Source organism: Dipodomys merriami, unplaced genomic scaffold (assembly GCF_024711535.1).
Source record: "Dipodomys merriami isolate MVZ:Mamm:240054 unplaced genomic scaffold, mDipMer1.0.p SCAF_584, whole genome shotgun sequence".
Classification (NCBI taxonomy): domain Eukaryota; kingdom Metazoa; phylum Chordata; class Mammalia; order Rodentia; family Heteromyidae; genus Dipodomys; species Dipodomys merriami.
In genome coordinates this window covers 390,577-406,411 of record NW_027206162.1, presented here as the reverse complement: position 1 = coordinate 406,411, position 15,835 = coordinate 390,577, and the positions used below count along the sequence as shown (strand labels likewise).

The 15,835-nt window shown below is 37.3% G+C and overlaps 1 pseudogene; it reads right to left on the bottom strand.

Moving 5' to 3' along the window:
• Positions 1-11,957: 11,957 nt before the first annotated feature.
• LOC138813098 (U6 spliceosomal RNA) lies at positions 11,958-12,057 on the bottom strand (annotated as a pseudogene).
• Positions 12,058-15,835: the final 3,778 nt, after the last annotated feature.

Below are 15,835 nucleotides of genomic sequence, written 5' to 3'. Positions count from 1 at the left end.
AAACCTCCTTGAAAAAGAGCAGCAAGATAAACCCCAATCCAATAGACGGAAAGAAATAATCAAAATTAAATCAGAATTAAATGAATTAGGAACCAAAAAAACTATAGAAAGAATCAACAAAACATAGAGTTGGTTCTTCGAAAAGCTTAACAAAATTGACAGACCCTTAGCAAATCTTATCAGAAAAAGAAGAGAACACACCCAAATTAATAAACTCAGAGATGAGAATGGAAACATCACCACGGAAACAACCAAGATTCAGAACCTTATAAGGGAATACTTCTCAAAACTTTATGCTAATAAGTTCGACAACTTGACAGAAATGGACCTCTTCCTAGCAAATATTGACATGCCAAAACTAAACCAAGATGAGTTAAACTATCTTAACAGGCCCATATCAAGCATTGAAATAGAAACAGCAATAAGAGACCTCCCTGCTAAGAAAAGTCCAGGACCAGATGGTTTTACAGCAGAATTTTACAAGGCCTTCAAAGCAGAGCTCACACCAATACTCCTCCAACTCTTCAATGAAATTGAAAGAGAAAGCTCACTACCGAACACATTCTATGAAGCCATCATAACCCTCATCCCAAAACCAGGCAGGGACTCATCAAAGAAAGAGAACTATAGACCCATTTCTTTCATGAACATTGATGCAAAACTTCTCAACAAAATTTTGGCCAATCGACTTCAACAATTCATCCAAAAAATCATACACCATGATCAAACAGGATTCATTTCAGGGATGCAAACTGGTTCAATATACGCAAATGAATTAATATTTTTCATCACATTAACAGGAGCAAGAACAAGAACCACATGGTTATCTCAATAGACGCAGAAAAAGCATTCGACAAGATCCAACACCCCTTTATGATGAAGGTTTTGGAAAAATTAGGAATCCATGGAACATTCCTCAATACAAGAAAGGCTGTATATGACAAACCTACAGCCAGCATTATACTCAATGGTGAAAAACTAAAGCCATTTCCTCTTAGATCAGGAACAAGACAAGGATGCCCACTCTCTCCACTTCTCTTCAATCTTGTATTAGAATGCCTAGCTACAGCAATAAGACAAGATGCAGACATAAAGGCGATCCAAATAGGGAAAGAAGAAATAAAACTCTCCCTCTTTGCAGATGACATGATCTTGTATTTTTTTTTTTTTTTTGGCTAGTCCTGGAGTTTGGCCTTGGCAATATCCTTGATCTTCTTTTCCTCACACTAGCACTCTATGACTTGTGTCATAGTGCCAATTCCAGCTTTTTTTAATGAAGTATTGAGGAATCAAACCCAAGGCTTCACACATGCAAGGCAAGCAGTCTACCACTAAGCCACATTCCATGGACAATACAATACATCTTTATGATCATTACTCCTCATCCTTCACAATCCTATCTCATCCCTTAATTTACCTAATTTTGTAGAATATTCACTAACTTGCAATGTCATGTATAGTCACTCTGGTTATAACATAGACCATATTTTCTTGATAGTCTTTTTCATCAACATATTAAGTTATGCGTTACAGAATTCTGATTTTAAATTCTAAATTATCACTCAGATTCACCCATTACTAGTCTGAAAATGTTCCCAAGTTAATGCAAATGCGATCTGTATTTCGTCAGTAATGTATAATGATTCTCAGAATGTAAAGAGTTAGAGTAAGAACATCACTTTCAGTTCTAGAACATTTTATTACTACCCTCTCAAAATACTCCAATATTTATTAGTAGTCACTCTCTGTCATCATTTCAACCTACTTCCCCTTGAGCAGCTATTATTTCATATTCTACCTACACAGATGTGCCCATTTTAAAATCTCTTATAATTAGAAAATATAGTCTACTTTATCTATTCTCCCATGTAATGTCACTCTTTCCAAAGTAAATCCATGTAAATTTTTCTCATGGATAGAGCATATTGTTTTGAATCCATGTGTGTAATTGAATAATATACTCAATGAACATTTCAATATTTTATTATATGTTATTGCAAAAGGTTTTGCTATGTATATTCTTGTACATGTGTCTCTTTGGACATATATTGAAATATGTTTTGTATGTAAATTTATGGTTCAAAATGCTGGATCATAGAGGCAACTCTATATGTAATATCTTAAAGATTTCCAGTATTTTTGTATGTGTGTGTGGGGAGTCAGGTAGTGGGGCCTGAACTCTGGGCCTGGGCGCTGGCCCTCTGCTCTTCAGCTCAAGGCTACCACAGCGACACTTCTGGCTTTTTTTATTTTTTTGCTTATGTGGTGAGGAGGAATCAAACCCAGGGCCTCATGCGTGCAAGGCAAGCACTCTACCACTGAGCCACTTTCCTAGCCCTGCCAGTATTTTTAACAAACTGACCATATCATTTTAAGTGCCAAGCACCAATGTATAAGGATTCCAATTTCTACATAATGGTTGTGCAGGGCTATCTGATTGTTTCTATTTCCACTAATCACTACATGTAAGCAATGTCTAGGTATATTATGATATTTCCATATGTTCCTTCCTTGGTTGTTGTTATATTACTATAGAGATATGTATTTGGATTTTTTGATAATGTATTCAGGATGTTTAAAGATTTTCATTATCATTAATATGCTCTTTATATATTTCTGATTCAAGTCTATTTAAATAAATGCACATGTATACACACTATGTGTACAAATGCATGTATTCATACTTTTATGTGTATATATACTAATAATTATATATGTGTGCATATATAAGAATATACAGATATGTACATACATGTATATATACATATATGAATATTATTATTTTCATTTTTCTGTAAGTTATCATTTCACTTTATTGGCCAAACATTCCTTTATTGATTTTACTTTATTTTATTTTATGGTCAAGATGTTGTACAGAGGAGCCAGGTGCTGGTGGCTCATCCCTCTAATCCTAGCTACTCAGGAGGCTGAGATCTGAAGGTGGTTTGAAGCCAGCCTGTGAAGGAAAAGTCCATGAGACTCTTATTTCCAATAAACCACCAGAAAATTAGAAGTGACCCTATGGCTCAAGTGGTAGAGCTCTAGACTTGAGCTGAATAGCTGAGGGACAGCACCCAGGCCCAGAGTTCAAGGCCAACGACCACCACCACCACCAAAAACAACAACAATAAAAAGAATACTGACTCAAAAAGCAATAGTATTAAGCAGTCTTACAAATAGACTCAAGTCTAACTTTTTAGTATTATCTTAGATACCAGCAGCCTTCTAGTATAATGAGCCATGAGCCCTCAGAATGTTGACAGAATTTCTTAGTTTATGTACACATTCACTAGAAGTATGTATTTTCTCATCTTTCTTTCATTGCACCAGAGAATGTGTATTTATCCTTTATGTCATACTTGAATACCAAAGCTTTTGGATGATATTTATTCATTGGTGTATATTAATTGTATGAAGAAATCTTATTGAAATATTTTACACTCTCACATATTGATGAAGGTCCTGATTAACCCATTTCTGGCTTTCTCCATTCCCATTGCCCTTTATTTTTCAACAGTTTTCTGTGAATTTCTTTGTGCTATCTTCACTTATCGTCAACATGTATGAGAGTGCTGTTCACCCACCAACATTGAAAATTATAAAATGCTGAGTATAAAAGCAAAAATCTAAATAAATGGAGACATAACTTTTGTGGATTGGAGGATACAATGGAGCAAAGATATAAATTGTCCCCTGCCTCCTTTCTTTTTGGTCATTCATGGTGCTTGAAATCTGGTCCTGGGCTTTGTCCCTCGGCTCTTCAGTTCAAAGTGAATGCTCTACTCATTGAGCAACTGTGCGACTTCTGGTTTTCTGGTGGTTAATTGGACCATAGAATCCTGTGGACATTCCCATTCCAGCTGGCTTTGAACTACAATCCTCAGATCTCAGCCTCCTATGCAGCTAGGATTACAAGCATGGGCGAACAGTGCTCAGGTTCACAGTTTTATTTATGTTTATGACAATTTCGGAAAACACCTAACTAGCACTCCTTGAGTCACTGACAAAGAAAAATAATCTGGAATATATTCTCTGTCCAATATTAAAGCTGTTAGTGTGAAATTGTTATATTTGTAGAGGAAAGATTATACAGCTCAATGGGTCTGTAGGGCACCAGATTAAATTCTCATAAATATTATCAAGGAAAATTTAATAAGACATAAAACCAAACATTTCTGGAATGACATTCTCTTTAATAAGTAGTGATAGGTTAGACAGTATTTGGGAGAATTAAAAAGTGAATATTGACTTAAACATAACAATTTATTCAAATGTTAACTTCAAGCAGGATTAAAACATGGCATATAAAACAAAAAGAGTGATGTAAATGTAAAGCAAAGGAAGATGTTTTGACAATTTTGGAGATGAAGCATTCTTAAACTTGGATTTAAAATTATAGGAAAGGAAAACAATATAGTTGAACTCAATAAAAGTGTAAAACAGTTTAGTCTGTGAAAGGTCACATACATGTAGTGAATAGAGGAGCAGGTGGCTCATATATCTCATCCTAGCTACTTGGGAGGCTTTGAATTGAGTATTGCTGTTTGAAGGCAGCCCACAAAATAAAGTCCCTGAGAATCTTATCTATGATTAATCAGCAAAAAAGCCAGAATTGAGGCATGAATGAAATGGTAAATTGTTAACAAATTGCAACAAATCTCAGTGACCCTGAGTTCAAGTCTCACAACCATACATAGATGTACAAAAGTAATAGTAGTAATAGTTATATGATAATGATGATGATGATGATGATGATGATGATGATGATGATGATGATGATGATGATGATGAAGGGTACCCATAGTCAAGGATAAAGTATTTGCAAATCTTATACCTGAAGAATGCCTCAAATCTAGCCTCTCAAAACCCAATATTAAAAAGAACATCAATTAGAAACAAGCAAAATACATCTTGTGAAAAATAAGCACAAAAAAGCATCATTAGTCATCAAATAAATGAACATTAAAACAAAAATGACATCATAAAACATGAATGAGAATTACTTCACATAATACCATTTTTACCATACTAAATGCTATCAAGAAACAGAGAAACAGGATGCTGGCAGGAATGTCAAATGGGAAAGCCACTTCTGAAAACATTTTGACGGGTTCCCAGAATGAAATATGCAACCACCCACAGTATAGCACAGGAATTAAGCTCTTCAGGCTTTGTCTCCTAGAAATAACATATAACATTCATCCAAAGGCCAAAAACACAGAGGATTATAGCAGCAGTATTTCCTCTAGTCAAAGAAATAGAAATCAATTTGGGCTTTCTTCAGATTAATGGGAAATTAATTGTGCTACATGCTCCAATAACAGAACCAAGAGGCAATTAGACTGAATACCATACAATATTAAGGCATACAATAACTGAGAATAATCTACCATAGATTTGAGGGCAATCTTAAAAAGCTTATTTATTGCGTGATGTAGAAGTAGGAGAAAAAAATGTGTTAGTTGCCAGGATGAAACAGGTTTGGTATGGGACAAACAGAAGTAGAGGGTTTAATTATAAAAGGGAAGCATGACACAGACTTATTTTGGTAAAGAAAAGTATCTGTAAATATTGTATATTCACATAGAGTTGATAAAATTATATTGGACTTAATATGTGCACAAAAATTAAAGTAACTGAAGTCTGCATAAGATACTTGTGAAATATCAATGTCTTATTTATGATGTATACTAGAAATATTTAAATGAATTGGAAAAAGTATTCAAGGTGTTTATCTGTGTTCTTACAACATCATAACGATCCATATTAACCTCAATAGGATTTAATAATATCTAGAAAACAGAAGTCAATATTAAATGTTTACATTGAAAACTAGTCTGGGTCCAAGCTTGAGATGAAATATACATTGCAAATTAAAAGGCAGAGATTTAGAAGACTGATATCAGGCCAGTTTTGGCAAAAAAAAAATCGTGAGAGACTACAAAAACAAAGAAAGCTAGATATAGCGTAATTTCCCTGTTATCTCTCGTTTGTGGAAGTGGAATTACATAACGATACCTTCCTTGGACCAGGTAGTATAATTTTTCTCAATAAAAAAATAAAATCAAACAACAAGAAAGGAATACACAGTGAGAAGTTTGGGCTAATTTTGTCACTATGTTTTGGGAAGTTTCCTATTGAATTGCAACTCATATATAATCCTCACTTGTGTATTAGACACGCTCTTCATTAAAGAACATTCCTAGATGCAAAATAGCTCATGATTCCCAACCAAAAATTTGAAAAAGTAAGTGTAATTCTGTTGGATTACAAAGAAATGTTGAAGGATTACAAAGACTTAAGCCTGGAAAAATAGCAAAGTTCATCTAATGTAGGACTTTGTCGACTTGGCTAAATTGGAAATTAGATTTAAAATATTTTTGTTTGTAATTTCATATTCTATAGGATACTACAAAATTCTTTTCAAGTAGAAGATTTAATTTACAAATTCACAAATGATTCTGGCATTCTATTTTCCTAGAATATTCTTTCAATTGAGGTATAATTAGAAATTAATTAATAGATAATTCCAACAGATCATGTATAACATGATAATGTGAATAATCTGGACAGAGTTGCCATCAAATGGATGCTATTAATTGATAAAGTTAGAAAAAGAGCAATTTTTGAGACTTTGATGTAACATCGTATAAGAGACTATTTGTGTGACATCTTTTTTCTTCTACATATACATAACACAGGAAGAAATGTCCTTAATTACATACCTCTATATACAATGAGAAAAATGTTAGATTTGAGGTTTGTTTTTATTGTTTTGTTTGTCCTAGGGCTTGACCTCTGGTCCTGGACACTATCCCAGATCCTGTTTGTGCTCAAGGCTACTGTTCTAACACTTGAACCTTAGTGTCACTTTTGTCTGGCTTTTCTTAGCAATTTATTGGAGATAAGAATATAAGGAACCTTCCTGCCTGGGTGGCCTTTGAACCATAATCTTCAGATCTTAATATTCTGATATTCAAATCTCCTGAATATTTAAGATAAATAAAATAATATAAAATAAAATAAATATAAAATAAAAATAAATAATATTTGCAAGTGTTCCAATCTCAAGAATACAACTGGGGGAAAATGATGCAGCAAAGTTTATTGTACTGTTCTTTGAACAATTGGGAGGGCATCACAGCAGAAGTGTAGTATTTTTTCACAATAGTGATAAGCTAGTCTTGATGTGAATTTAAGGAATTTTAAGGTGCACCTTACAAGTTGGAAACTGTTGGGCTAGGATGACTTTACGAAATAAAAACATGGGATTGATTGTCATAGAAATAATAGCTTACTCTGATGAACAAATGTTTACTCTTCAGGAATTAATTATTATAGATAGGTCATAATCTTATCTTCTATCAGAATGTGGCTATTTTTTCTGTTGACTTTTAAATATGTAACATCTATTGGAAATTGCATGTATTGCAGTACTAATATTCAAACAGATACTTTTAAAAATATCTCTGGTATGGCATGATCAGAATTTGACAATGAGTAGTTAGTAGTCATAGGAATTTTGGAGAACACATATATTCTGTTCTCTTAATTATTCAATTTTAAAAGTTAGGAGTTTCCATAGAATTGAACTGTTTTCTGTTTTAGTATGAGGCAATACTAAAATAATGTTTTTTTCTAAATAATGGTGAGTATATTGTGAAAATATTGTATAGTTTGATAACATTCAAGTTAATAACCCTCTAATAAAGGGGTAATAGATTAGTATTTACTATACCAATACATTGAAATTATATTTTATGTAGCTAATTTTTTAAATTAAGTTTTATTGTCAAGTTGATATATAGTAGGGGTTGCAGTAATTGTAAGTTAGTGAATACATAACATGTCGAACTTTTTACCCCTCCCACACTTTTCTCACAGTTTTCATTCACCCCAGTAACCCTCACAAGTTGTAATGTAAATTTCCACCATGTTGTCTTGTGAGAATTGCTATTACATTGGTTTGCCCTTTGTCCTTTGAGTCGCCATTTTCTTAGTCTTCTTCCCTTGCCACATTAAGATAAATGTGAAATCAACTACAGCAGGGGACAAGCCATAGGGGAAGACAGAAAAAAGAAATCACATAGTACACCTAAAAGAACTACCTCTGTTTCCATATGTAGGAGTTCATTTTGCTCATAATCAGCTTTTTTTTAAATTGTTTTTGGGGGGTCAGGTCGTGGGGCTTGAACTCTGGGCCTGGGTGCTGTCCCTCAGCTCTTCAGCTCAAGGTTAGCACTCTCCCATGAGCCACAGCGCCACTTCCGACTTTTTTCTTTTTGCTTATGTGGTGCTGAGGAATCGAACCCAGGGCCTCAGGCATGCAAGGCAAGTGCTCTACCACTGAGCCACCTTCCCAGTCCCTCATCATCATCTTATACATAGCTATTGAGCCATTCTGCTCATCTGCTAGGACTATCCTAGATATTTCCTAATTATTACAAATTAGCGAATCCATGGAATCTCTTTCTTTGTGTCTTGTTTATATTATTTAGTAGGATTTTACCAAGTCTTTCCATTTCCTTATAAATTGGAAACATAGAAATCCACAGTGTATATACATATATATATATGTATATATATATGTACACACACACACACACACACACACACACACACACACACACACACACACACACACACACATATATATATATATATATATATACCACATTTTGTCAATTCGTTCAACTACTGAGTGGCATATTGTTTTAAAAAAAGATTGCATGTAAGTATCACTTAGGGTCATACAAAAATGACAGATGTCACTTCCCAGACATTCTAAAACATTTTATTGCTTGTACCACAGATTCATTTCTAGCTTTTGTTGGTTACTTTCTCTTTTTTTTTTTTTTTTGTCAGTCATAGGGCCTGAACTCTGGGCCTGGGCACTGTCCCTCAGCAATTCTGCTCAAGGCCAGCACTGTACCGCTAGAGCCACATAGCTACTTAAGGCTTTTTCTGCTTATGTGATGCTGAGGAATCTAACCCGGGATATCAAGAATGCCAGGCAAGCACTCTACCACTGAGCCCCCTTCCCAGCCCAACTGATGGTTACTTTCCAATCAGAATCTAATGGACTTTTTATTTTTGCTTGGTCTGGTTTCAAACCACAATCCTGAGATTTTATCTTTGTGATTAGCTAGGATTAAAGACTTGAGACAACATTGTGGCTTCTACTTTTTCCTCTATAGTTATCTAATGCACATAATTAGTAATTTAAAACTGAGAGTATAGAAGCAAGATGGACATGATGATATTGTGCTGTCAGAAATTTAAGCTAGTAAATTTCTTCTTAAGAGCATAAATAATACCATGTTATAATATCAAGGAACTCACTATTGAACATATGAGCTTAAAGATCTTTCTAATAGGTCCATTCTTTATTGTTACCCAATACTAGAAAAAATGTATAATTAAGTAATAAAGTAGAAGTCCTTTGTAGGACTCCTTAACTTCCTTGTTTTTTAAAGAAACTTTTCATCTAAAAAAGTAGGCCTTTCTATTGTCTCCATGTGATTTTGATGATTGAATGTGCATAATTAGAAGTCCTTTAGTAGTCCTTTGCTATCAATTTAATCTCACTTTTTGTTCTTGGAGAATATAATGATTAAAGCAATAGTTTAGAATCAGCAAGCAATAGTTCAGAATCACACTTCCAGTGCAAGTGGATCACCAGTAAGTAATCCTCAATACCATTTTCCACAAAGTTTTGTCACAGATACAATCGGCCTGCCTTCTCTAACTGCTTTCCTAACAAGGACCTATTCCTTCACTGTACAGGAAAAGTGTGATTCAACTGATTTCAGTCATATCTGTTATTAGAATTATCAAAGATTTAGATTCTTGTTTGTAAATTGGTCAAAGCTATGTCTCTTTATCTAGGCTACTAAAAATGCATTTATTAATTTCAAGTAAATACAGAAATTCTATTTACATCTCCTTTAAAAAATAAAATTGTTTGCCGTATAAATTTATCAGAGGCATGGATTTGTGGCTTGCTAGGTCATTGCACATCTGTCTCTCTCTTCCTCTCTCCCTTTCATGGTTCTCACAGATAATATGATTGATCCATTACTTTCCTAATTTATTTTGCTTTTCTATTTTTGGTTGCATCATTTAACTTTCTGCTATGCCATTTCCCAAATTATTTACATAAAACACATTATTTCTTATTTTCTCATTCCTAGAATCAACTGCACACTAAGGCACTATTGGTCCTCATTTTCTCTCTGTACCTTTGAATATAGAGGAAAATCTTTCCTCTGCTTCCAATTAATTCCCTACTCTCGAGTTAGAATAATTTAGAATAGTAAAACTAGAAAATGTGAAAATAATTCATGGTGAAAAAACAGATGCAGAAAATTCACCGGATTTTTCTGATGAGTCCAACCATCCATCGGGAACTATTTGGGAAATATATGTACACCTCATGCCCACTGGTACTCAAAGTCTCTGGTTAGGCAATTCTAATGAAGACAAAGAACAAGATGAAAAAGTGAGGAATGGTATCATTTGCAAGAAAAAGAAAAGATGGAGAAGGATCCCAGCAAATTTCATTTTTGAGCTGCCGAAAATTATAAGGTAACTACAATGGGGAGACTACTTCCCAAAAAGGCTACTTATGTGGATACTCGGGATGACGATGAGTATACCCCTCTTCATCAGGAAGGCTACAGTGGACACTTAGACAATATCCATGAGTTGGTGGCTCACGGCAGATATTCATGCAATAACTGTGAATGGATGGACACCCCTGCTCAATGCTTACACATGGAATAATACCAGAGTGGCTTCTTTATTACTTCATCATGATGCAGATACCAATGCCCAAACTAAATTCCTCTTGACCACCTTTAATCTTGCTGCTGGGAATAGAAATAGCAAAGATACGCTGGATCTCCTTCTGTTGAAGCATTATATCAAACCAGGTATGAAGAACAAGTTGGAAGAAACTGCATTTGATATTGCCAAAAGGATAAGTATGTATCACTACCTCTTTGAAATTGTGGAAAGCTTTAAAAATTGTTCTCCTAAGTCATAATGGTTTGATTAGGTTTCTTAAATTTCAAAAACGCCAGTCCAGCCATTGTGTCCTTACAAAATATTTCTACAATACAAAATAACAGCAATATCTTACTTTAAAAATGCATGGATTCCATTGTATTCTTCCAAGTGAATTGCCTGACTTTGATGTCAAAATGTATTCGAGTTGTTTGTATACGTCTATAATGATTTCTCCAGAGTTTGTGATTTTGGGGGGGGTTTCCGGTCATGGGGCTTGAACTCTGGGCCTTGGCGCTGTCCCTCAGCTCTTCAGCTCAAGGCTAGCGCTCTACCACTTAAGCCACAGCTCCACATCAGGCTTTTTTTCTTTTTTCCTTATGTGGTGCTGAGGAATCGATCCCAGGGCCCCATGTATGCAAGGCAAGTGCTCTACCACTGAACCACCTTCCCTGCCCCATGAGTTTGTGATTATTTTAAATCAGAAATAATTTTAACTTACCTGTTGACATTAGTAGTACAGAAATTAAAGATATGTCTGGTGCTTGTCTGAGAAAAGTACATTTTAAAATATTCTGTATTCTGATTGTATAATGTCCATAATCTATTACATTCTCTCCTAGGTATAATACGTTGAATTCTACATTGTTTTATAATATATGGGTTCATTAATAAATGTGTCCTTTCAGATTACATTCCATAAAGAAACAGTTTAAGATTCCTTTTTTCCTAGCTCCTTATAGTATTTTATTTCTTTGGGATAAAATGAAGATGTTATCTAATTTCAAATGTTTTGTAAAGGTTATGCTATGTAAAAGCCTTTCTAAGGTGAAGATTTAATACACTATATCAAATTAACTTTAATTCTATGATTTACATGTATTGTCACACTTGTATTTTTGCAATCAACTTTTTAATAACTATTTTTCATTTCTTGCATCTGAAGAATGAAAAATATGGAATACTTTACAAATTTTCATATCATGCTTGTGCAAGTGCCATGTTAATATTTGTATTGTTGTAACTTTGATATTCGTACTGCTGAAGCATGTAGTATCCTGTAAATTTAAGTAGTTAATGATGCAATCTTTATACAGGAATATATCCTTGGTTGCCTCTTTATAACAAGGAAATCTTATTGTTCCTAAAAATGCTATTGATCTTATTTCTCCTAAATTCTCTGTATAGTGGGAAATACTTATATTGTTCAGTCGATTGCTCACATTTGCAATTTTTTTGGTCAATGACTATTTTACATCTTTTTCATTTTAAATTTGATCATACTTTGAAGTCTTTATACCTAGGTCCAAAGGTGATGGCTGTGGGGCTGGGAAGGTGCTCAATGGTAGAGCACTTGCCTTGCATGCATGAGGCCCTTGGTTCAATTCCTCAGCACCACATAAGCAAAAAGAAAAAATGCCAGAAGTGGCACTGTGGCTCAAGTGGTAGAGCATTAGCCTTGAGCTGAAGAGCTGAGGGACAGCGCCCAGGCCCAGAGATCAAGCCCCACGACCTCAAAAAAAGGTGATGGCTTTTCAAGTACTTATTTATCTAATGAGTTACCTTTGTGGAACTAATATATTCAAAGTAAGCCTTGCTTAAGAGCTACTTCTAAATTTCTACAGCTTAAAATTCCCAAATGAGGTCTTACAGGCACAAATGTCTACCTGACACTTTACCCTTCTTCAATGTAGGAACAGACCAACCAGAATATGTTACCCTGACAGCATAGATTATCTTACTTGAACAAAACTAATATTAGTAACAAGGGATCATAGAGAGATGAACAGTTCAGATATAACTGTTCTGACTAGAAGGTATTTTATCAAAATGTAATTATTATACCTACCATTACAAAAGTAGCTAAAGCCAAGAAGATGAAAAAAATGTTCATATGCATGATTACCTAATGTCCTGGTCTGTCTACCATCGAACCAGGCAGGAACTCACACCACTGATATTCTATCACAAAATATTTCCATAGCTCCAGGAGCAGTCTGTCGCTACTGCCTCGACCAGCAAGGGAGACGCGACACCGGACTCTTCTCTCTGCAGTTTATTCAGGACCTTTTAGTAATCTTCTGACCCCAACCCCGGGGAGCATTCCCCACAGCCTTAAGTACCCACTGGGTAGCCAACCCTGATACGCCATGTGGGAACCACCAATAGGTTCAGGTGCGCGGAAGCAAGCCAGATTCTTTGCCTTAGCCATATCAGGAGTTGTTTACCACGAGAGCACTCGCCATCGCGAAGGCAGAGGGCGGAAGCTGGCACCATCTTCCAGGTGCGGCCTCTCGCAGCTCTCTACAGTTCCCCCTTTTTTGTTTAAAGAACACAGATGAGAACAGAGGTCTGATCCCTGTTGTGCAATTGCAAGGACTGCATACAAGCCTTCTCCCAGAGGGAGCCTTCTCTAGGGATGACTCAGCCTGTCCATTGATTCGTTTTTCACAAGGATGGGAAAAGGCGAATCGAACCCGTGTGCAATCAAACATGCTCTCCTCGAGGGCAAAACTCATGCCTCTCGACTGCAGTACTTTGGCTTTGCAATCTGTGTTCATTGTTTTAGGGTGGCAAGCCACGCTTATGGGGACTGACCTGCTCCAATGACTGTAAAGGCTTGGATAATCATGGCTGCACTGTGACGCTGAGAACCTCTAATTTGGCAAATGCACCACAGACATACCAAGGAGGCTAACACCAGGAGGCCTATCAGGGCTCCCAAATCCGCCCCCTCCTTGAGATGAATCATAGCAGCGGAGATCCATGAAGATAACCCCTCCGCCAATCCGGCATCCACTCCGGTCGAGTTCACCATGACGATGGCAACCCTGAGCTGTTCCATCAGGCTGTCGAACTCCCCAGTTCAATTACCTAAAAGATAACTAAACAACTGTTTAGACAAATTTGCAGCATTTTTTGAATAGGTTTTTTCCTGGGCCTGAACTCTGGGCCTGGGCGCTGTCCCTCAGCTCTTCAGCTCAAGGCCAGCACTCTACCACTTGAGTCACAGCGTCACGTCCGGCTTTTTTTATTGTGCTTATATGGTGCTGAGGAATCGAACCCAGGGCCTCATGCATGCAAGGCAAGCGCTCTACCACTGAGCTACCTTCCCAGCCCCATTCTTCTGGGTTAATTGCACCACAGCAGCAGCTAATCCAGCATTAGTTAGTGGTCCGCCCAGCTCTCTGCAAACTTTCATCCATGCTTCCAGTCCCCTGTTCTTATATGGGGTTATGGCGGCTCTGCATTCCTTAGTGCACTGCTCGTAAACAAGCTGTTTAATTAATGGCATGGCTGCATCTGGGTCACCAAAAATTCTGCCAGCGGCCTCGACCATACGGGCAACAAAGTCCGAAAACGGCTCCGTAGAGCCCTGCAGGATTTTGGTGAGATTGCCACTCACCTCGCCTTTATTTGGTAAGGCCTTCCATGCCTTTATGCCAATTTTATTGATTTGTTCATAAACTTGAACCGGGTAGCCTATCTGCTGATTGGCGAATCTCCCCTGTCCAAGCAGCATATCTCTGTCCCAAGCTGGGTTCCCCCTAGCCTGATTGGCTGCAGCCTCTTCACTAGCAAATTCAATCAAAAAGGCCTTCCAATCTAAATACTGACCTGGGCTCAAACAAGCTCGTGCGAGCCCACTCCAATCATCGGGTGTCATGCAATGTCTGTTTAGGGCCTCCACCTGGGCTACAGTAAAGAAGGCCGTGATTCCGTATGTCCGCACAGACTCAGCTAAAGATTTTATCACCTTAAAATCTAAGGGTTCATGATACCGCTGTCCCTGTGGATCCTGAAATATTGGACAGGCTAGATGTAACTCGGTTCTGACCGCTTTCCACATGCCTGGGCTGAAAGAACAGCCGGGGCTGCCACTTCCAGGGTCCTCCGCATAGAGCTGAGGGGCCAAAGGTGTGGCGCGGCACATGGAGGGCATGCATTCGTCTTTATCTGGGTCCTCTCTCTCCTTCCCTTTCCTCCTCTTTCTTATCTTTGTTTTTTCTATTTGTTCTATGAGTGATTGTAGTTCCTCTGAGTCTGTAGACTCAGAGGTCTCTAGTTCGGCAAAATCAGGGTATAACCCCCCCCTGCTCTCCTCCTTTTCGCTGTCTGCCCTTTCCGATCTTTCTTCCTGCAGCATTTCTAGGGCGGCCTGACCATTCTCTACCGCCTCACTGCAACGCTGGTCCTCGAGACAGCCTCTTATCAGTTTCCATATTGGTCTCACTCCACTCTTAAGCGTTCCTTGTTCAGAGGCAAAATCTAGGTCCCTCCCTAGTTTCTCCCAAGAGGCCACCGTGAGGCTTCCGGAGACAGCGAACCATGAGGCAACGGTGTCACATTCATTCAAAAATCTCTCTAAAGTACTCTTTTTTATTTTTAACTGTTTTGAGTGCTGTAGCTCATTGAGAGCCAAAAAAATTGGGTGCAAAGAAGAAGCGCCCATGTTTTAAACATTTAAAGCTGGTAAACAAACTTTTACTTTCACTTTTGGCTACTCTACTGACTAGCCCTGGGTTTTCGCTCTCTCTTTATCTACCGAGAAGAGCAAAAATCCCCCCGCTCTTGTGGCGGATTCCCCTTTTACCTGGGAATTTACTCCCCGCTCTTGTGGTGGATTCCCCTTTTACCTGGGAACTTACTCCCCGCTCTTGTGGCGGATTCCCCTTTTACCTGGGAACTTACACCCCGCTCTTGTGGCCCATTCCCCTTTTACCTGGGGACTTACCGGTGCACCACCCTGACCGCAGAGAGTTCTGAGTCCTCGTTGGGGTTATGGCTGAGTCCCCGTACGGGCCACCACGTGTCGCTACCGCCTCGA